The sequence below is a fragment of the Acinonyx jubatus genome, chromosome B1, assembly GCF_027475565.1.
Source record: "Acinonyx jubatus isolate Ajub_Pintada_27869175 chromosome B1, VMU_Ajub_asm_v1.0, whole genome shotgun sequence".
NCBI lineage: Eukaryota > Metazoa > Chordata > Mammalia > Carnivora > Felidae > Acinonyx > Acinonyx jubatus.
Genome location: NC_069382.1, coordinates 21,244,910 through 21,266,857, shown reverse-complemented (window position 1 = coordinate 21,266,857; position 21,948 = coordinate 21,244,910). Strand labels below are relative to the sequence as shown.

General features: G+C 37.0%; 1 long non-coding RNA gene across 2 annotated transcripts in view; it reads right to left on the bottom strand.

The window, feature by feature from the left end:
• LOC113604705 (uncharacterized) overlaps window positions 1-21,720 on the bottom strand; it is a 219,172-nt gene extending 197,452 nt beyond the window's left edge. For both annotated transcript variants that reach the window (XR_008295881.1, XR_008295882.1), the window contains exons 1-2: window positions 21,027-21,720; window positions 17,257-17,401 (exon numbers count right to left, since the gene is read on the bottom strand). This is a non-coding gene — a long non-coding RNA (uncharacterized LOC113604705). The remainder of the gene's footprint in view (window positions 1-17,256; window positions 17,402-21,026) is intronic.
• Window positions 21,721-21,948: the final 228 nt, after the last annotated feature.

The following is a 21,948-nucleotide window of genomic DNA, read 5'->3' as shown; positions in this document are numbered from 1 at the left end:
TCTCCCTTTCTTTCTTTTTGAGAGACAGAGAGCAAGCAGGGGAGGGGCAGAGACAAAGGGAAACACAGACTCCAAAGCAGGCTCCAGGCTCTGAGCTTACAGCACAGAGCCCTATGTGGGTCTCAAACTCACGAACCGTGAGATCATGACCTGAGCCAAAGTCAGATGTTTAACCGACAGAGCCACCCAGGCACCCTGATCTGTTCTGTTTATTAAACTCTACTTATTAATGAGCTTATACAATATTTTTCTTTCTCTGATTGACTTTTTCACTTAGCATAATACATTCTAGCTCCATCCATGTCACTGAAACTGGCAAGATTTCATTCTTCTTGATGGCTGAGTAATATTCCTGTGTGTGTGTGTGTGTGTGTGTGTGTGTGTGTGTATCTACACACACACGACCTCTTCTTTATCCATTCATCAGTCAATGGACATTCGGGCTCTCTCCATAGTTTGGCTATTGTTGATAATGCTGCTATAAACACTGGGGTGCATGTACCCCTTCAAATCTCTATCTTTGTATCCTTTGGGTAAATACCTAATAGTGCAATTGCAGGGTCATAGAGTAGTTCTATTTTTAGTTTTTTTGAGGAACCTCCATAATGTTCTCCAGAGTGGCTATACTAGTTTGCATTCCCATCAACAGTGCAAGGGGGTTCCCCTGTTTTTTGCATCCTCGCCACAAGAAACCTGTTTCTCATGTTATTAATTTTAGCCATTCTGACAGGGATGAGGAAACATCTCAATGTGGTTCTGATTTGTACTTCCCTGATGATAAGTGATGTTGAACATCTTTTCATGTGTCTGTTAGCCATTTGGATGTCTTCTTTAGAAAAGCCTCTATTCATGTCTTCTGCCTGTTTCTTAACTAGGTTCTTTGTTTTTTGGAAGTTGAGCTTGATAAGTTCTTCAAAGATTTTGGATACTATCCCTTTATCAGATATGCTGTTTGCAAATATCTTCTCCCATTCCTTAGCCTTCCTTTTAGTTCTGTTGACTGTTTCCTTCACTATGCAGAAGCTTGTGGTCTTGAAGTCCCAACAGTTCATGTTTGTTTTTGTTTCCCTTGCCTTCAGCAACATGTCAAGAAGTCACCTTCTCAAAAAGGTCAAAGAGGTTGCTGCCAGTTTTCTCTTGTAGGATTTTGATGGTTTCCTATCTCACATTTAGGTCTTTCATCCATTGTGAGTTTATTTTTGTGTATAGTGTAAAAAAGCGGTCCAGTTTCATTCTTCTTCATGTCACTCTTCAGTTTTCCCAATGCCATTTGTTTAAGAGACTGTCTTTTTTCCATTCGATATTCTTTCCTGCTTTGTCAAAGATTAGTTGACCATTTGACCGTGGGTCCATTTCTGGGTTTTCTATTCTGTTCCATTGATATATGTATCTATTGCTGTGCTAATACCATACTGTCTTGATGACTACAGCTTGGTAATATATCTTGAAATGTGGAATCGTGATGCCTCCAGTTTCGTTTTCTTTTCCAGGATTGCTTTGGCTATCCAGGGTCTTTTGTGGTTCAGTACAGATTTTAGGATTGTTTGTCATAGCTCTGAGAAAAGTGAAGTGGTATTTTGAGAGGGATTACATTAAATGTGTAGATTGCTTTGGGTAGTACAGACATTTTAACAATGTCCGTTCTTCTAATCCATGAGCATGGAATATTTTTCCATTTCTCTGTGTTCACTTTCTTTCATAGACATTCTATAGTTTTCAGGGTACAGATCTTTTAGCTCTTTAGTTAGGTTTATTCCTAGGTATCTTATTCTTTTTGGTGCCACTGCAAATAATATTGATTCTTTGATTTCTTTGTCTGCTTCTTCATGACTGGTGTATACAAATGCAACAGATTTCTGCACATTTCTATCCTGTGACTTTGATGAATTCATGTATTAGTTCTAGCAAATTTTTGATGGAGTTTTTTGGGTTCTCTACATAGAGTATCACATCATCTGCAAATAGTGAAAGTTTCACTTTTCCCTTGCCAATTTGTATGCTCTTTATTTTTTGTTTTCGGATTCCTAAGGCTAAGACTTCCAATACTATGGTAAATAGTAATTGTGAGAATGGACATCCTTGTCTTGTCCCTGACTGTAGGGGAAAGGCTCTCAGTTTTTCCTGAGGATGATATTAGCTGTGGGTCTTTCATATATGGCCTTTACAAAATTGAGGTATGTCCCATCTATCCCTACTTCATTAAAGGTTTTTATCAAGAATGGATGCTGTATTTTGTCAAATGCTTGTTCTGCATCTATTGACAAGACCCTATGATTCTTATGCTTTCTTTTATTAAAGTACTGTGTCACAATGGTTTGTAAATACTGAATGGGCCCTGCAGCCCAGGAATAAGTCACACTTGATCATGGTGAATAATTCTTTCAATGTACTGTTGAATTCGATTTACTAGTGCCTTGCTGAGAATTTCTGCATCCATGTTCATTAGGGATATTGGCCTGGAAGTTTTCCTTCCATATCTATTTTTTGGAACAGCTTCAACACAATAGGTACTAACTCTTCTTCAAATGTCTGGTAGAATTCCCCTGGGAAGCTATCTGGCCCAGGACTCCTATTTGTTGGGAGATATTTGATTATTCATTCAATTTCTTTCCTGGTTATGGGTCTGTTCAAATTTTCTATTTCTTCCTGTTTCATGAGTATCTTTGAATTTGTCCATTTCTTCCACATTACCCAGTTTGTTGGCATATAATTTTTCATAGTATTCTCTTGTAATTGTTTGTATCTCTATGGTGCTGGTTGTGATCTCTCCTCTTTCCTTTGTTAATTTATCTATTTGGGTCCTTTCTCTTTTCTTTTCTTTTTGCTAAGTATGGCTAGGGGTTATCAATTTGTTAATTCTTTCAAAGAACCAGTTCTTAGTTTTATTGATCTGTTCTCTTGGGTTTTTTTGTTTCTATATCATTTATTTCTTCTCTCATCTTTATTATATCCCTTCTTCTGCTAGCATTAGGCTTTACTTGCTGTTCCTTTTCTAGGTCCTTTAGGTGTAAGGTTAAGTTATGTATTTGGGAGCTTTCTTACTTCTTGAAATAGGCCTGAATTACAATAAACTTCCCCCTTAGGACTGCCTTTGCTGCATCCCAAAGGTTTTGGACTGTCGTGTTTTCATTTCCATGTATTTTGTAAATATCTTCTTTAATTTCCTGGTTAACTCATTCACTCTTTGGTAGGATGTTCTTTAACATTTGAGATCTTTCCAAATTTTTTCTTGTGGTTGACTTCAAGTATCATAGCCTTGTGATCTGAAAATTAACGTTACCTGTAGAATTGGTATTTCTGGGGATGTTCTCTGGTCCCTTCTAGTCTTTGTTGCTTTTACTTCTTTGTTTCCTCCACTCAAAGAGCGCTGATTAAAATTTCTTTAGTGGTTTAGTGCTCATGAACTCCTTTCGTTTTTGTCTGGGAAACTCTTTATCTCTCCTTCTATTCTGAATGACGGTCTTGCTGGATAAAGAATTCTTAGCTGCATATTTTTCCCATTTAGCACGTGAAATATTTTCTGCAACTCCCTTCTGGCCTGCTAGGTTTCAGTGGACAGATCTGCTGCTAACCTTATGTGTGTACCCTTGTAGGTTAAGCCCCATTTGTCCCTAGCTGCTTTCAGAATTCTTTATCTTTGTATTTTGCAAGTTTCAATACGATATGTTGTGGTGTTGACCTGTTTTTGTTGATTTTGAGGGGAGTTCTTTGTGCCTCTTGGACTTGAATGCCTGTTCCTTTCCCTACATTAGGAAAGTTCTCAGCTATAATTTGTGCAAATAAACCCTCTGCCCCTTTTCCCCAGCCTTTTTCTCCTGGGATTCCTATATATGGATATTGTTTTGTTTTATAGAATCACTGAGTTCCCTAAGTCTACCTTCATGATCTGATAGTTTTCTTTCTCTCTTGTTTTCAGCTTCATTATTTTATGGAATTTTATTTTCTGTATCACCTATTCTCTCTGTTTCTTCAATCCTTGTTGTAACTATATCCGGGTGGTTTTACATCTCATTTGTAGCATTTTTTATTTCAGCCTGACTAGTTTTTAGGCCTTTGATCTCTGCAGAAAGGATTTATCTGGTGTCTTCTATGCTCTTTTCAAGCTCAGCTAGTAGTCTTATGACTGTTGTTCTAAATTCTTGTTCAGATATATTGCTTCTATCTGTTTTGAATTAGTCCCTGGCAGTGATTTCTTCCTGACCTTTCTTTTGGTGGAGAAATCCTTCATCTTGTCATTTTGGCTAAGTTTCTTTCTTTTGCATGTTTTGAAAGCTTGTCATGTTTCCTGCACTTGAGAGTACTGCTACAGTAAAAAGGGATCATACACTGTCCAGGGTCTGGTATTTCCATAAATGTTTCTAGTATATGTTGTGTGCCCTCTGCTGTTGCATTTTGGCTACTCTTTTCCACTGGTCAGTCTTCTGCAGAGCTCCTCCTTGCTTTCAGTGGGGAGCGTTTGGATCTTTAATTAGGTGTGCTTTGATTTATTTGTTAAAATAAGCCTGGAAATAAAGGTGGGTGGGGGGAGGAAAGAAAAAGAGACAAAAAAGCCTGATCAAAAGAAAAAAAAAAGAGAGAGAAACGGAAAAGGAACAACAAAAAAAAAAAAACCAAAACAATAAAAAAACTGTAAGCCTGAATCCAAAGAAAAAGAAAAGATAAAATCTAAAAAGGAAAAGAAGAAGCCTGATCCAAAAAACAAGAGAAAAGGAAATGAAAAAGCAAATTATCAAACCAACAAAAAACCATAAGCTTGATTCCAAAGGAGGAAAAAAAGAACAAGTAAGCCTGGTCCTATTTCCATCAGAACTGCAGATGTTGTTCTGAAGAACTCGATTACCAGTACACTTGGTGCACGTGGGGTGCTGCCTGGGCTGGTCTTCTGGAGGACAGGCCCACTGCACTGACTCATCGTCAGTCAGACCCGGCCCAGTAAACATGCAGTTGCCAGGCACAGTGGGGTGGGTTTGGTGTAGGCGGGTCCTGCCTCCACTGGGGGCCACTGTGTTGCTCTCTGAAGTCCCACCATATTGGTACTGGGGGGAAAAGGCACCGCCCCCCCCCAGACAGGGCATCTCTTACCCCCTACTCTTCAGGAAGCCCTCAAAGAATGGTGAGAGCAGTCAGCATGCCCTATGCCACAGTCCTCCTGCATTTTATCTTTGGCACATGACTAGGATTTAAAACTCAAAATTTTAAATCATCTAGCACCACTTGGACTTGCTCCATTCCTCCAGAATAGAACCTCTCATACCTGTTATGCGGTCACCTGACAACATGAAGATCATTCTGCCAGTCCTCCCATCAGTTTCCTGGGAATTTCAAGTGATCTGACCTCAATACAGCTGTGTTTGAGGGGTGAGGAGAGCCCAGGGTCCCACTACTTCTCTGTCATCTTAACTCCCTCCCCTTCAAGGTAAGAATTTAAATTGTTTTGACTGGGTAGGAAGCTTTGTCATTTGGTTAACAAGTATTCCAGAGAATGACAGAAGAAGGATTCTCTTCTCCATTGATTTATGACTCTTTGAGTGATTCTAAGTTTGTTTTTGTTGTTCCATCTCTCATCTTGTGCCAGTATCAATTTCCTTTACCATGGCATTGTAAAAAGACTAGCCTTGCCGCACCATTATGAGAAGAGTTTTTACTGGTTTCTGTAAGGAGTTTTATATGCTACTGATTCATTTTATAAGCATCAGTGACAGAAAAACATAAAACTAAACATAACAATGGTAACCTCATTGACAGGAATTTTGCAAGAACATTCCTCAGGTTATTACTTAAAAAATTTTTATGTTACCGAAGCCAAGAGTGGGTCAGAGCAACCTACATAATAATAAGCTGGTATTTACTGAGAGCTTACTATAGATGAGCCAAGAATTACTGTAAATGCTTCACATATATTATCATTTTTTTCTCTTAACATCATCTGTAAAACATCTCCTCATGACCTATGAAGATGCTCAAAGAGCCAAAGGACACCATAGACAAACAACTGAAGGAAACCAGGAGAACGACGTCTCAAAAAATAGACAATCTGAAGAAAGAAAAAAATATAAAAAAGAATCAAATAGAAATTTTATAGGTGAAAAGTACAATAAGTGTAATATCCTATGAGAAAACTGATACACAGAGAGCCAAGGTTACACATCTGGTAGGACGTAACGCCAAAATTCGAATGTGGGTAGAACTCATGGTCTACCCATCCCGTCAACCTGAGTGCACATCAGAGTCTACTATCAGGTTTGCTTTGATTCCATAACCTGCACTGGCCAACCCCAAAGCTAGACATTTATACTGGGAAAAGAATGCTCCCTTAAAGCCTCATCCTAGTGAAGAATTCTAATAGCTACTTAAGAGACTGGAAAAAACTTAGACTACGAATAGAAACAGGACATTCAGTATAAGAAAAAGAGAACCATTTTGCCTGAAATATTATTCTAAAAGATTTTACAACCCACTATTAGCACAACATAGGCATGCAAATTTCTCAAGAAACTACTTTTGAGAATTTAAGAATATTATGAAAAGCCGTTAGACATTGTGTACTTACGCACCGAAAACTCAGATTCATTCACCCAAATATATTCCAGTTCAACAAATCTATCATTTGAAAAACAGAACTATAGAGCAAGATCTATACAATCAACTTTATAAATTATACCAGCCTCAATTAGGGAAATGCATAAGTGAATAACCAAAGGATGGAAACTTAAATGAGAAAATAAAGACATTAACTTCTAGATATGGCAAATTTTAAAACACTATGTGTATAAATGTTACCAAAAAAATATATATAAGACATTAATAGTGCTAAACTTTGAATGGTAACCTTGTAACCAATGGATCTTTTATACTTGTGGATATTTTAAGTATTTCCACAGTAGGTGTTCTAATAATTTTGTATTTATTCAAATATAAAATAGAAAAAGCAGACAGCAAGACAACATGTTCAAAATTATGTTAATTTGGGGGGCAAAATGTTAGCCTATAAAAGTTAATATTAGAAAGTTACATTATTTGGTCATATTTACTTTCTTTTGACCATACTTCTTCAGCCAGTATGCATTGTTTTTACAATCAGAATAAACTTTTAGAATATTATGTTCTACATGATGTCCATAACATTGCCAAGATGATATTTAAAAGGAAGTACAATGTGAAAACGTGTTTTCTTTCTGATTAGAAAGCTAATCCTTGACAATCCCCAAACCCAGCACTGAGTGGGCCAGATCTCTGAGTTATCAGGCAGGTTTTTGTCAATTGCAGCTACTGCGGTATTTCCAACTCTCAGCACAGTCTGCTACAAAGAAACTCTTCAAAGTCGTCTGTTAAATTAATTCCACACATTCAATCTATGCCAACAGAAGGCTTAGTCCTGATCACTAAGCACTATCTCACTCCTTAAGTTGGCCATTTTGATGTCCTCTTTGGAGAAATGTCTATTTAGTTCTTCTGCCCAATTTTTATTTCGATTGTTTATTGTTTTTGAGTTACATGAATCCTTTATATATTTTGGATGTTAGTCCCTTTTCTAATACAAGATTTGCAAACATTTTCTCCTATTCTATAGGTTGTCTTTTCATGGTGGTGTTTAATTTGCTGTGCAAAAGTTTTAAATTTACTGTAGTCCCATTTATTGATTTTTTCTTTTGTTGTTTGTGCTTTTAGCATCATGCCCCAAAAAATTATTGCCAAAATCAGTATATGAATGAACTTCTTTCTTATATTTTTTAGTTTTATGGTATCGGGTCGTAAGTTTAAATCTTTGATCCATTTTAATTTTTGTGAGTGGTATGAGATAAGGGTCCAATTTCACGTTCTACATGTGTTTCTCCAGTTTTCTCAATGCATTTACTGAAGAGACTATGCTTTCCCCATTGGATGCTCTTGACTCCCTTGTCAAATAGCTGACTGTATATGCTGGGCTTTAATCCTAGGTTCCCTCTTCTGTTCCACTGGTAAATGTGTCTACTTTTGTGCCAGCATCACACTGTGTTTGGTACTATGGCTTTATAGTACAGTTTGAAATCTGGAAGTGTAATACCTCTAGCTTTGTTCTTTTTTCTCAGAATTGCTTGGGCTATTTGGGGTCTTTTGTGGTTCCATACAAATCTTTGGATTGCTTCCAGTTTGGTGAAGAATATCTTTGGTATTTTGATGGGGACTGAACTAAATATGTAGACAGTTTTGAGTAATATAGCCACTTTAATTATATGCATTCTTATGATCCATAAACATGGGATGTTTTTCCATTTATTTAGGTCTTCAATTTCTTTCAGCAAAGTTTTATACTTTTCCTTGTACTAATCTTTCACTTATTTTGTTAAATTCATTCATATGTATTTTATTGTTTTTGATGCTATCATGAATGGGGTGGTTTTCTTTCTTTTACAGATGCTTCATTATTGGTGTAAAGGAATGCAATCGATTTCTGTATATTGGTTTTGTATCCTGACACTTTACAGAAATTGATTAATTACAATAGTTTTTTGCCTGATTCTTTTGAGATTTTCTGAATATTGGATCATATCAGCAAATAAGGACAATTTTGCTTCTTTCTGATTTGGATGCCTTTTATATCTTTATCTTGCCAAACTGCTCTAGCTAGGACTTTCAGCACTATGTTGAATAGGAATAGTGAGAGTGGGCATTCTTGCTTTGTTACTGATCTGAGAGAAAATACTTTCAATTTCTCTCTGTTAAGTTTAATGTTATCTATGGCTTTGTCACAAATGTACTTTATTATGTTGAGGGGCATTCCCCCTATAACCACTCTATTAAGGGTTTCTATCAGGGAAAGGTATTTTGTGAAATGCTTTTCCTGTAACTATTGAAATGATCATGTGATTTTGATCTTTCATTTTATTGATGTGGTGTATTAAATTCATTGATTTGCATATGTTGAACAATGTTTGCATCCCAGGGATAAAACCCACTTGGTCATGGTATATAATCCTTTTAACATGTTCCTGAGTTCAGTTTGCATCTATATTCACCAGGGATATTAATCTACAGTTTTCTTTTCTTGTGGTGCTCTTATCTGGTTTGGGGAGCAAAGCAATCCTAGCTTCACAAAATGAGTTTGAGAGTATTCTTTCCTCCTCAGTATTTTGGAAGAGTTTGAGAATGAACTGGTGTTAATCCTTCAAATGTATTTGGTAGAATTCTTCAGTGAAGCTGGTCTCAGAGTGTCTGTGTTGGGAGGTTTTTTTTTTAAACACTGATTCAATCTTTTACTGATCACTGGTTCAACCATTACTGGTCTGTTTGGTTTTTCTATTTCTTCCTGATTCAGTCTTGGTAGGTTGTATGTTTCTAGAACGTATCCATTTCTTCTAAGTTATGTAATTTGTTGGCATGTAAATGTTCATAGTAATCTCTTATGGCTTTATGTATTTCTACAGTATCAGTTGTAATGTCTCCTTTTTCATTTCTAATTTTATTTAAGTCTTCGTTTTTCTTTTTCTAATTAAAGGTTTACCCATTTTGTTTATTTGTTCAAAGAACCAGAGTTTAGTTTTTTGATCCTTTATATTGGTTTTCTGGTCTCTGTCTTATTTATTCCTGTTCTTGGCCTTATTATTTCCTTCCTTCTGCTAACTTTGTACTTATTCTGCTTTTTCTAGTTCCTTGAAAGGTAAAGTTAAATTCTTTGAGATCTTTCTAATTTCCTAACATATGTTTATTGCCATAAACTTTCCTCTCAGAACTGCTTCTGCTGCACCACAGTATTTGATATATTGCACTTTCATTTTCATTTGAGATACTTTTTTTATTTCCCTTTTGAATTATTGAGTCAATGGTGGTTTAGAAGTGTGTGTCCATTTTCTAAAATGTGGCTCAATTCCAAACTTTACTTGTTGATTTTTGGTCTGGACAATCTATCCATTACTGATAGTAGGGTATTGAAATCTCTTGTATTGTTGTCCACTTCTCCCTTAAGACCTGTTATTAACTGCTTAATACATTTTGGTACTTGGGTGTTGGGAGTATTTATAATTGTTATATTTTCCTGATATACTGACTCCTTTCATCTTTATATAATGACCTTCTTTGTCTCTTTTTACACTTCTTGGCTTGAAGTCTCTTTTGTCTAATGTAAGTAGCTTTGGCCGCGTTCTTTCCATTTCTGTTTGCTTGGAAATTCATCGTCCATCCTTTTACTTTCAGCATATGTGAGTCTTTAGAAATGAAATGAGTCTCCTGTAGGCAGCATATATTTGGGTCTTGTTTTTTTTTGTTTGTTTTTTGGTTGTTTAGGGTTGTTTTGTTGTTGTTGTTTTAATCCATCCAGGCTCTCTGTGCCTTTTGATTGGTGAGTTCAATCTTTTTACATTTATAGTGATTATTAATATGTAAGGGTTTACTAGTGCCATTTTATCTTTTTCCTTTGGCTATTTTGTTCCATTGTCATTTCCCCTCTATCTTAGCCTAGCTTGTGTACGTTGGAGGTTTTCCGTGGTGATTTGCTCAGGCTTTTTTTTTTTTTTAAGGTCTTACTGTTAAAGCTCTCTAGAGAGAAAACAACCTTACCTTGAGAATAATAAGGCCTCCAGTATTTTATGAATCTTCCTTAGCATATGAAAGTCCTTTCAGAGGCCTCCCTTTGGCCTTCACCTCCCCCTACCCCACAGTATATAAACAATCTTCACAACTCCAATACAGCTCTTTTTACCCACAGGTCCTGTCCCTGTGCTTCAATAATATCACTTTTGCACCAAAAAAAAAAAAAAGTCTCCTGTCTCTCCTCTAGATTTTTGCTTCATGGTTACCCTGAATTTTACATAAAACATCTTATAGATAAAAGTCTTTTTTATTCTGATAGAAATTTAATCTTCACTCACCTATAAAGATCCTATCCTTCTACTCTTCTCTTTTCATATTTTTGATGTCACAAGTTACCTCTTTTATGCTGTGATTCTGTAAGGAAGTTGTAGTTATTTCTGATGTCTTTTATTTTTTAATATTTATGTATTTATGTTTATTTATTTTGTGAGACAGTGTGTATGTGTGTGTGTGTGTGTGCATGAGTGGAGAAGAGGCAGAGGGGGGGGGGGGGGAGGGGGAGGGGGAGGGGGAGGGGAGGGGAGGGGGAGGGGGAGGGGGGAGGGGGAGGGGGAGGGGGGAGGGGGGAGGGGGGAGGGGGAGGGGGAGGGGGAGGGGGAGGGGGAGGGGGAGGGGGAGGGGGAGGGGGAGGGGGTAGAGGGACAGAGACAACACCAAGCAGGCTCCATGCAAGTGTGGATCCTGACACAGGGCTCAGTCAGATGGCACTGTGAGATCATGATCTAAGCTAAAATCAAGAGTCAGATACTCAACGACTGAGCCACCCAGGTGCCCCTCCTTTATTTTTAATTTTTTTTAAATATTTGTAATGTTTATTATTTATTTTTGAGAGAGAGGGAGACCAAGAGACAGATTGCGAGCGGGGGAGGGGCAGAGAGAGAGATACAGAATCCAAAGCAGGCTCCAGGCTCTGAGCTGTCAACACAGAGCCCCATGTAGGGTTCTAATCCACCAACCACAAGATCATGACCTGAGCCCAAACCAGAGGCTTAACCAACTGAGCCACTCAGGTGCCCCGCCGCTAATATACTATTTTTAAAAAAGAGTTAAAGAGTCAAAATATTCTAATTCTGACTACTAATCACTTTAATCAAAGTTTTGTGTACTTCCGTCATATTTCAGCTTACAGAGCTCCTTTCAACATTTGTTCAAAGGCAGGTCTAGTAATGGTGAACTCCTCAGCTTGTTTTTGTTTTTGTTTTTGTTTTTTTGTCTGGTAAAGCCTTTATTTCTCCTTCATATATGAAGGATAACTTTGCCAAATAGAATATTCTTGGCTAGCAGTTTTGATCTTTTAATACTTTTAATACTTTTAAGATATCATTCTATTCCCTCCTGGCCTCTAGAGTTTTGGTCGAGAAACCTGCTAATAGGCACACCTTTGTAGGTTACTGTCTTTTTTTCCTAGGCTGATTTTAAAATTATTTATCTTTGAATTTTGGCAGTTATAGTGTAAAAGTCTTTTTACATTGAGACAATAAGGTGTTCCATTAGCCTCATGGACTTACATATCTTCTCCAGGTTTGGGAAGTTCTCAACCATTATTTCTTTAAATATGATCTCTGCTCCCTTTGCCCTCCCATCTTCTTCTGGGATACCCATTACTCCTATATTGGCTTTTCTAATGGAGCCAGACAATTCTAATGTTCCTTCACTTTTAAAAAATCTTAGTTCTCAGGGTGCCTGGGTGGCTCAGTCGGTTGAGTGTCCAACTTCAGCTCAAGTCATGGTCTCATCGCCTGTGAGTTTGAGCCCCACGTCAGGCTCTGTGCTGACAGCTCATAGCCTGGAGCCTGTTTCAGATTCTGTGTCCCCCTCTCTCTCTGCCCCTCCCCCACTTGTATTCTGTCTCTCTCTGAAAAAGAAACATTTAAAAATATTTTTTTTAAATCTTAGTTCTCTCCTTTTTCACTTCAACTATTTTTCTGTTTCTATGCTTGAGCTTGCTATCTTTCTTCCATATGATCTGCTCTATTTCCAATGCATTCTAACACATTCTTTACCTCATTTATCAAGTTCTTCAGCTGTCAAGTTTGTTTAGTTCTTTCTTAGGATTTTAATCTCTCTGGTAAAATACTCCTTCTGTTCATCAGTTTTATTCCTGAGATCACTGTATTGCCTTTAGGACTTTCCTTGTGTCTCGTTAATTTTTTTCTTAACAACAATTTAAAATTTTTTTATGTTAGAGCATAATATTCTGCGCCTTTGGGTTCAACTGCTGGAAATTTTATTTTTGTGATCCGTATTATGATTTTTCATGGTATTTGATGAGAAGTGCCTCTGCCACTGCATTTCAAGAAGCAAACACCTTTCTTACTTAGTCAACTTTTTGTTTACTTTGATTCTAACAGTTCAACAAGTTGGTAGTGAAGAGCCTTCCTTTTGTTTTCCAGAAGGTGACCTGTCACAGAAGTCTCTGCTTCCTCTTACTGAGTACATACACACATTTAAAAGAAAAAAAAGGGGGGGGACATGATGGCAGAGTGGGGGAGGTATGTGTACCAATGGCTTGAGGCATTGGCTGTTCCCAAGGCCCATTAGCGGGTACCCTCAGGTGGGAAAGGGGGTCCCTAAGAACTATGGCTCATCCTTTTGCCTCCCAGAGCAGACAGCAGGAGATGCCCTTCTGCAGTCTTCTCTGTCTGTCTACTTCCCTTTCCTTTCCTTCCCCCTCCTCACTATGGTCTCCAGCTGCAACTGCAGCACCTACAGTCAGGCAGACCCCTACTCAGTGCCTTTCCTCTACACCTCCTTGTGTAGTTGCGTTGGTTCACTGCCTTTTCTGTCATCACTGCCTCTGCTGCTCCTAATTCCACCACCTCCTCCACAGTCCAGTCCACTCTCTAGTAAGTGCACAGATGGATGAATCTCTCAGGTGTCTCGGGAGGCCGTACAGAGGCACTTTTTTTTTCCAGTTATGGATGTCCATATAAATCAAATGGGAGAGGAAAAATTAATGAAAAGCCCAGGACCAGATGGCTTCCCTAGAGAATTCTACAAAACATTTAAAAAGGAATTAACATCAATCCTTGAAAAACTTAAAGGGAATATAACACTTCAAAAATCATTTTACTAGGCCAACATTACCCTGATACCAAAGTCAAACAAAGATATTATAAGAAAAAGATAACTACAATATCCCTGATGAATAATGACACAAAAATCTTCAATAAAATACTAGAAAACTCAATCAACCACACATCGAAAGTATTAATCACCGTAAACAAGAGGAATTTATTTCTTGAATAAATTACCACTTCTCTTCAACATAGTGATGGAAGTCCTAGCCCAAATAATTAGGCAATAAAACGAATAAATGGATCTAAAACAGAAAGGAAGAAGTAAAATTATTTGTGTTCACAGAGGACATGATATTGTGTATGTAGAATATCCTAAAGATTACACACACACACACACACACACACACAGTTAAAACTAATTAACTCAAGCAAAAATTAATGGCATTTCTACACACTAACAACAAACAATTTATGGAAGAATTTTTTGTTTAAATTCCATTAGTAGTGCCAATACAATACTTAAGAATGAACTTAACCAAGAAGATGAAAGACCAGTATGTTGAAAACTAAAAAAAAACATTACTGAAAGTCATTAAATACACAAATAAATGGAAAGATATTCCATATTATGGATCAGAACACTTAATATTGTTAAATTATCCACACTACCTAAAATGATCTACACATTCAATGCAACTATCAAAACTTTATGGCATCTTTTTGCAGAAACTGAAAAAATTCTAAAATTCATATGGAACCACAAAAGACCATGAATAGCCAAGAAAATTAAAAAAAAAACTCTTAAGAAAAACAAAACTGGAAACCTCACACATCCTAATTTCAAAATGTACTATACAGCTATGGTTATCCAAACAGAACGGTACTAGCATTAAAAAAACCCACATTGATCAATAGAACAGAATAGAAAGTCCACAAATAAATTCTCACATTTATGGTTAAACGATCATTGAGAAGTGTGACAAACTATACATGGAAAAAGGATAGTCTATTCTACAAATGGTGATGGAGAACTTAGATATCTACATGCAAAAGAATGAAATTGGACCCTTGTCTTACACCATATAAAAAAATTAACTCAAAATCATTTATAGACTTAAACATAAGACCTGACACTACAAAACTTCTATAAGAAAACAGAGAAACACCTGCAGGACACTGAATTTGGCAACAATTTCTTGTAAACGACACCAAAAACACAGGCCACAAAAGAAAAATACATAAATGGAATAGATCAAACTTAACTTCTGTGCAACAAAAGAAATAATCAGCAGAATGAAAAATAACCTGTGGAACTATAGAAAATATTTGCAATCATATGTTCATATGCTGTTTTATATCTAGAATATATAAAAAATTCATATCAATTAACATAAACCCACAAATTATCCAATTTGAAAATAGGCAAAGGACTTGAACAGACATTTTTCCAAAGAAGGTATCAAAATGACCACCACGCATATGAAAAGATGTTTGGTATCCCTGATCACCAGGAAAACACAACCACAATTACGTATCACCTAACACCCAATAGGATGGCTGCTGTCAATAAATAAATAAATTAATTAATTAATTAACAACCATTGGCAAGGTAGTGGGGAATTTAGAATTACTGTTGATGGGGGTGTAATACTGTGCAACTCTTATGGAAAATAGTACGGAGGATCCCCAAAATATTAAAAATGGAACTATCATATGATCTAGCAACTCCATTCCTCAATTAAAAACAGGATCTGAGATATTTGCACACCCACGTTTATTGCAACCTTATCCACAACAGCCAAGACGTAGAACCAAACCAAATGTCCATCAACAAATGAATAATAAGATGTAGTACGTACATCCAATGAAATATTATTCAGCCTTTAAACAGAAGGAAATCTTATATGTTACAACATGGATAAACCTTGAGGACACTTGCCGAGTAAAAGCAACCAATTCCAAGAAGACTAACACTACATGATTCCACTTATATGAAATATTTAAAGGAGTCAAACCCTTAGAAACAGAAAAGTAGAACGGTGTTTGCCAGGGACTGTAGGGGAAAGAAAAAAAACAGAAAGTTGCTATATACATATAGAATTTCAGTTTTACAAGATGACAAATTTATAGAGATTTGCTACACAACAATGGGCATAATTAACACTAGTGTACTTTATACTTAAAAATGGTTAAGATGATAAATTTTATGTGTTTTACCACAAAAAAATAATTTTAAAAATTGTAGTAAAGGCCCGAGACAGTATAATTAGGCCAGAAAAAAAGACATAATAAATGGAAATAAAAAAATATCTATCATTATTTGAGATACATAATTCTGTTATAAACCAAACATAATCTAGAGAAAAAATATTAAAAAAATACTTGATAAATTCTTTAATTATTTGATGCAGTCGTCTTTAATAAAAAAAGTCTATTTGCTACCTAGAAATAACCCTAAGAAAATTAGACAAGAACTTTCTACCAACAGATTATAAAATTTTGCATAAGATATTAGAAGATTAAAACTGGAGAAGAAATTTCATGTGTGAAAATCAGACACTGTAAAAAATATATTTGTTCAACTCAAACCGACTTACACATTTACTGTAACTTGAATAAAACAATATAATACAATCCTTTAGTTACTCATAACTTGAAAATTTATTTGAAAGACCTCACATCCACTAATAACCAAAGTACTCCCAAAGAAGTATTATCAAGGCTTACTATAAAGCTAAGAGTAATTTACATAAAGCTCTCCAAACAGATCTAACCTATATGGAAACTTAATATATAACATTTGTAGATTAGTGAGAAGGGAACAACTTTTCAATATTTAGTGTTAGGACAACTGGTTATCCATACAGGAGAAACAACGGCAATGGTAATTGAATTCTCTCAGCAAGTAGTTAAACAAGAAATATGACATAAATGTGTGAAACTTTTAGAATGTTTTATAGCCTTGGTATAGGGAAGGATTCCCTAAACAAAACACAGAAAATAATGATATTAATAACTCAAAAAATTCACCACTGCAAAATCAAGAAAGACATACATCCATTAAAGGACACCTTTTAAAAATGAAAAGACAAACCACAAATTAGGAAAAGATACTCGCAAATAAAATATCAACAAAGAGTTAATAATAGGATTACATGAAGTTTTTTACCCTATCAGTGAACAGAAGATTATCTAATAAAAGATGAGCCAAGAGATAAGAATGGGCATTTCCACAGAAGAGGAAACACAAGTGGTCAGTAAGCGTATGCATGTATGTTCACTTCTCATTAATCGGGGAAATACAAGTTAAAACCACAATGAATAATGAGATACAATTTTACACTAAATAGATAAAACCAATGAACAATACCAAATATTGGCAAGAATGGGGAGCGCACTAGAAACGATCACACACAGTCTGTGGCCATGTAAATTTATACAGCAAACTGTGCATACAGTGGGTGGATGTGGACTGTCAACTTAGCTAAACTGGATTATGTTTCGCAACATTGCCTCCACGCACGGTTGCAAGTTAACGCAGGCCACGAGAGCTAATTTATGCAAGACCAGTGGACAGAGGTAAAGCAGTAGCTATGTTCTTCATGCTTGAAAGTTCAGAATACCCAGCACTGATGCAGTTTGCACACACTGTCACTATCTGCCGACTCACCAGGGTACTGTGAGGCACCAGCGAGTCCACAGCTCCTGTGGCTTTCTCCAGGTCCTGTAGGATCCTCACTGGGCCGTGTGGTTTTTAGTCCTGTGAAGAACACCATGGGCTCCTAGAAGATCTTCTCATCACCAAAGTTGTAGGCCTAGAAACAGAGTAAGGTTTTACTTTGTCCTCATGGGTCCCGGTTTGTCCGTTCTCTACCCTATTTACTATCATCTTCTCTTTCTGACTGCCAGCCCTGTTGGCCTTATACCAGACACAAAACAGCTTCATAAAGACTGTTTAACCAGCTGCCACAAATGCATAAGGTCAATTTCTTAAATAAATATTTTCTATACATATCACTCAAAAGACTCTACTCTTTTGATTTAACTTTGTGATTATGAAATGAAGAAAATAAAACAAGCTGTATGTAGCAAGTAATGGTTTAATATTTCATCGACCATTAAAAATATACTGACTTTACCTTCTTTTTCTGATACATTTATTTAAGGAGAAAATAATGCACAAAATTCACCCTTTCTTTAAAATATATTCTTTTGCCTAAGAGCTTTCTTTCTATTAAATGTTACTCAGGGTTAAATTTATCACCGATGGCAAGCCTAATTCATAATAATGCATGGTGCTCACTCCCAGAAAAATGAATGTCATCAACAGGGGTGAAGTATCCAGAGAGTGTGGGGCAGACTTAGGTGTCACCTATCAGAGCATTTGTGCAAAGGACTAATTTGAGGAACAGCATCCTATGAAGAAATCAAAGCCAGGCAGAAAATCCAATACCCAAGGCAATCTAAAGGGGTTAAAGAGAATAGAACATCAGCCAACAAAGGTATTGAAAAGGAGTGAGGAATGAAAAATAAATTTGTAAATTTGAAGGTGAGAGGTACAGGCTGGAAGAACCCTCTGAGCAAAGGGGGGCAGCTATAGCTGGTAATTTTTCTAATGGCCTCTGGTGAGGGCAATAAAACAAGAATTTACTGTAATCGTTACTTGTTTTCTTCACATAAAGCACCTCTATTCTTTACAGACACCACAGAAGATTTTTTGGGAGCCAAGAACATGTTGACCTGAGGAAGGCATTACAAATACACCATTTATAAACTTAAATAATATAGTTCAGTTAAACTATTGATGTCAACATGTAACCCTTATATATCTGGAATGAATTATTTGGATCAATGTTTTAGTTACCATAGTATTTTGCCATTATGCTATAGAGACATCCATTAATAAACGATTAGCTGATTATAATTGTTATAATGTAAGAAAATATTATTTAGCACTGGTAAAATGAAAGTAATAAAATGAATTTCTAATTCCAATAAATTTTGAAATATTTCTAAAGAAATAAATACTATTCCAACTCTTAGAAAGAAATTGGGGGACCCTAACGAGCAAAAAAATGTCTTGACACCATATTCAGATTTAAGTTTCTCTTTTTTTCAAATGTTCAACTTTTTCTTTCAAGTTTTTATATCTACATTCACTGTGTTTTGATGCAAAAATCTGTTCCTAAAACTGGTTGTTACAGATATAATCAAAATTCTGCATTGTATTTTAAATTTAATCAAGAACTACTTGTCTTACTTCTATGATAGCTTTATATAAAGAGAGATACCTTTATTTATTCCTAATTTTAAGGACTCTGCACAGTCCAATACTAAATTATTAGAACTATGATAGCAAAATGACAGTGAGTTACCTCAAATTTTTGTGATTATAAAAAGTCTCAATGGCAGGCATGATATACAAAAATATGTAAACAAAGTTTCCTATAAAAACCATTATTTTAAAATGCTGTTTCCAATAATAAATGTTCACATCATCCAGTTTATAATTCCACAGTCATCACTAAACAAACCTTTGAATGTAAGAGAAAGGTACACTGTCCATTTTGGTGAAGAGATTTAACCAGAAACTCACCTTTAAAAAGACAGAAGTATAAATTTTTCTTCAATACTACGGGGAGATAATTTGTTGTAACTGGGAAATAAATACCTGCTAACCTTGGGTTTAGGAATTTTCACAAGCATTTGTGACTCATAGCTTCTCATAATCCCAGAGGTTCTCTAATAAAAAGTTGTGGGTTTTGGTTGTACTATAATGTTAATCAAGATCAAATTAACCATCTGTGACTTATAATAAAGTAGTCCTGGTGTCTATCACCTTCTTTTCTAAACAGTTTATCAGTGGGGTTTTACAATGGATTAAATTCCTGACTTTCACAGCAAAACTTCTCAAGTCTTGACTCCTGCAATTTAAATGACAAGTAAAAATCAATACAGGTGCTTTTGTTAATAGTCTCAAAATGAGAAAACCAGGGTATCTGGATTAGAAACACAAGAACCCAAGGTTTAACAGTACTAATTTTTAGTTTCCAACCTCTTAGGGCTTCTGAATTTTCACTGTCCTCAAACCATCCTCTTACCTCATAAACCACCCTGTTTCTTGAATTATGAACCAAATTTACAACGATCTGAGAACATGTGCACTGCAAAATTGTTTAGCTCCCTTTTTCATCCCACAAAAACTGAAACGCAAGACAGTGCAACTAATTCATTTTCAAGGCTTTAAACACTGCTATAACTCAAGAAGTATAAATGTTACAGAATTTCATAGATATCTGAACTGCATCATGTATTTAAATACCCTCACTTTCTCCATGAGGGAACTAAAGACCCCCAAAAGGTAAAGACTGGGCCCCAAGTTATAGACCCAAAAAGAAAATTTTAACCAGAATATAAATACATGACTGCAAGCTCACATTATTGTCCAGCTGGTCCTACAAGCACAGAAAGATGATTTAATTCAATCCCTTTATTGTATAGATGAGCACAACGGGATTACAATGGTTACCAGGTTTGCTTAATGGGGGAAGGTTATTCACGAAGTTTGTCAAATAGAAGAGCTGAAACCCTGGAAATGCTTTCTAAGCTTCCACACGTAAGGAGAAAGCACTGCCTTAATCTGTATTCCTTGAGGATTCTCTTTTCTGGCAGTTACTATTACTTTTCTACACTTTGAGGCCCACATAATAAACTCATAGCTTTGTTTCAAAACAACTATTTTCAAAGGCCATTTTCCAATATCAAAATAGTAATGCAGGCAGCCAAAACCTACTCACGGGAACAGGTACTTCATACCAGGCGCTCTTCTATGGACAAGGGTAAAACAAAGCCTGAAAGCATCCCCTATTCTAGAAAAGGGAGACGGGATGACCTGAAACCTAACCGCCAAGCAACAGAGCGAATAAATACACACAATCATTTCAAGTACTCATACATGCTGGGCCTAAAATTCTAAACCCAAATGTTGAGGGAGACTTTTTTCTAATCGGAATGATTTCACAGCTATAAAACGCTTCGCTGAGAAGTGGCCCGATAAACAGGGAGTTTGGGGAAGGGGGATTTCTCTAACAATTCATACTGACCACTGAAAATTGCTAGAGGGGCCATATGGTTTGAGAGAGAGAGAGAGAGAGAGAGAGACTGTGTGTGTGTGTGTGTGTGTGTGTATGTTGTGTTTTGTGGGGTGTTTTGTCATTGTTTTTTGTTTGTTTGTTTGTTTTAGAAATCGTGTACTTTTCTTCAACCTCATTTCTATTTTCTGTTTTAAGAGTCAGTGGAAAAACAGCATAAGATACTAGCCGGCCGTCCCTACCCGTGCAGAGGCCCCCGCAGGGGGAGCTGCAAACATCCCCCCCGCCCCTCACCGGCCCCGGGCCGGAGCAGGGCACTGCTTCCTGGGCACAGACGGGAACCGCCTACCTTCAGGCCAGTCTGCAACCTAAGGTTGAGCAGCAGGAACCTCGGGAACTGGAGCAGTCCACCCACCCGACCTTCCTCCTCGGTCACAGTCTTTGCAGCAGCAGCTGGTTCTTGCTTCTCAATCTCCCCAAGACGTCTGCAGAAATAGGGATCAGGTGTGATCTCCCGTCGGTGTTCCCGCGAGATCTGGAGCACGCAGGTGCAGAAACTCCCTGCCCGGCTGCCCCTCATCAAGGCCACTGAGTGAGCTTCCTTTGCTAACAAGTTGCAGGGGGTGGCAATGGCAATGACCACGCAGCGCAGAGGAGAGTTTGTATCACACAGAGCAATGACAGGCTGGTTAATTTAGGAGAGGCTAGTGGTCAGCCCTGGGATCAGTAACCACCGGAAGTCTCGGCTCTCTGAAGGCTCCCTGGATGAGGGTACTGAAGGTTCCAGAAGTGAACTGCCTAGATCGAGCTAGAGAAGGTTCCAGCAATAGGAGCGGCCACAGGGCAGCAGCCAAATGCAGCACAGCTCACCAACCAGTATCCCTAAAGCATATGACCCTGACATCAGCTGGGGTTTCAATGGCAACAATGTTGCCTCCCCGCAGAAGCTTCTCCCAGGTTCTCTTCAGATTTGTCATGTAGATGCTATCAATTTTCCTTTTGTAGAGTAGGTACCATCTAAATGGATTCCTGATGCAGGTGATTTGAAAATATTCTTTTCCATCATTTGCAGGACATCAAGGGCACTGGACATGAAAAATTTTCCTGTAAGTTACCACGGGAATTCAGGACAACAATTTATGGACTCTTCCCTGGTAGCACAGATTGGTGAGTTCATTTTTTTAAGCACCAAAGTGTTACCAGCAGCATAGGAGCCAATGAAATAAGAACAGGAGAAAAATAACCTTAACTTAAAGCAGAACATTCCCTCT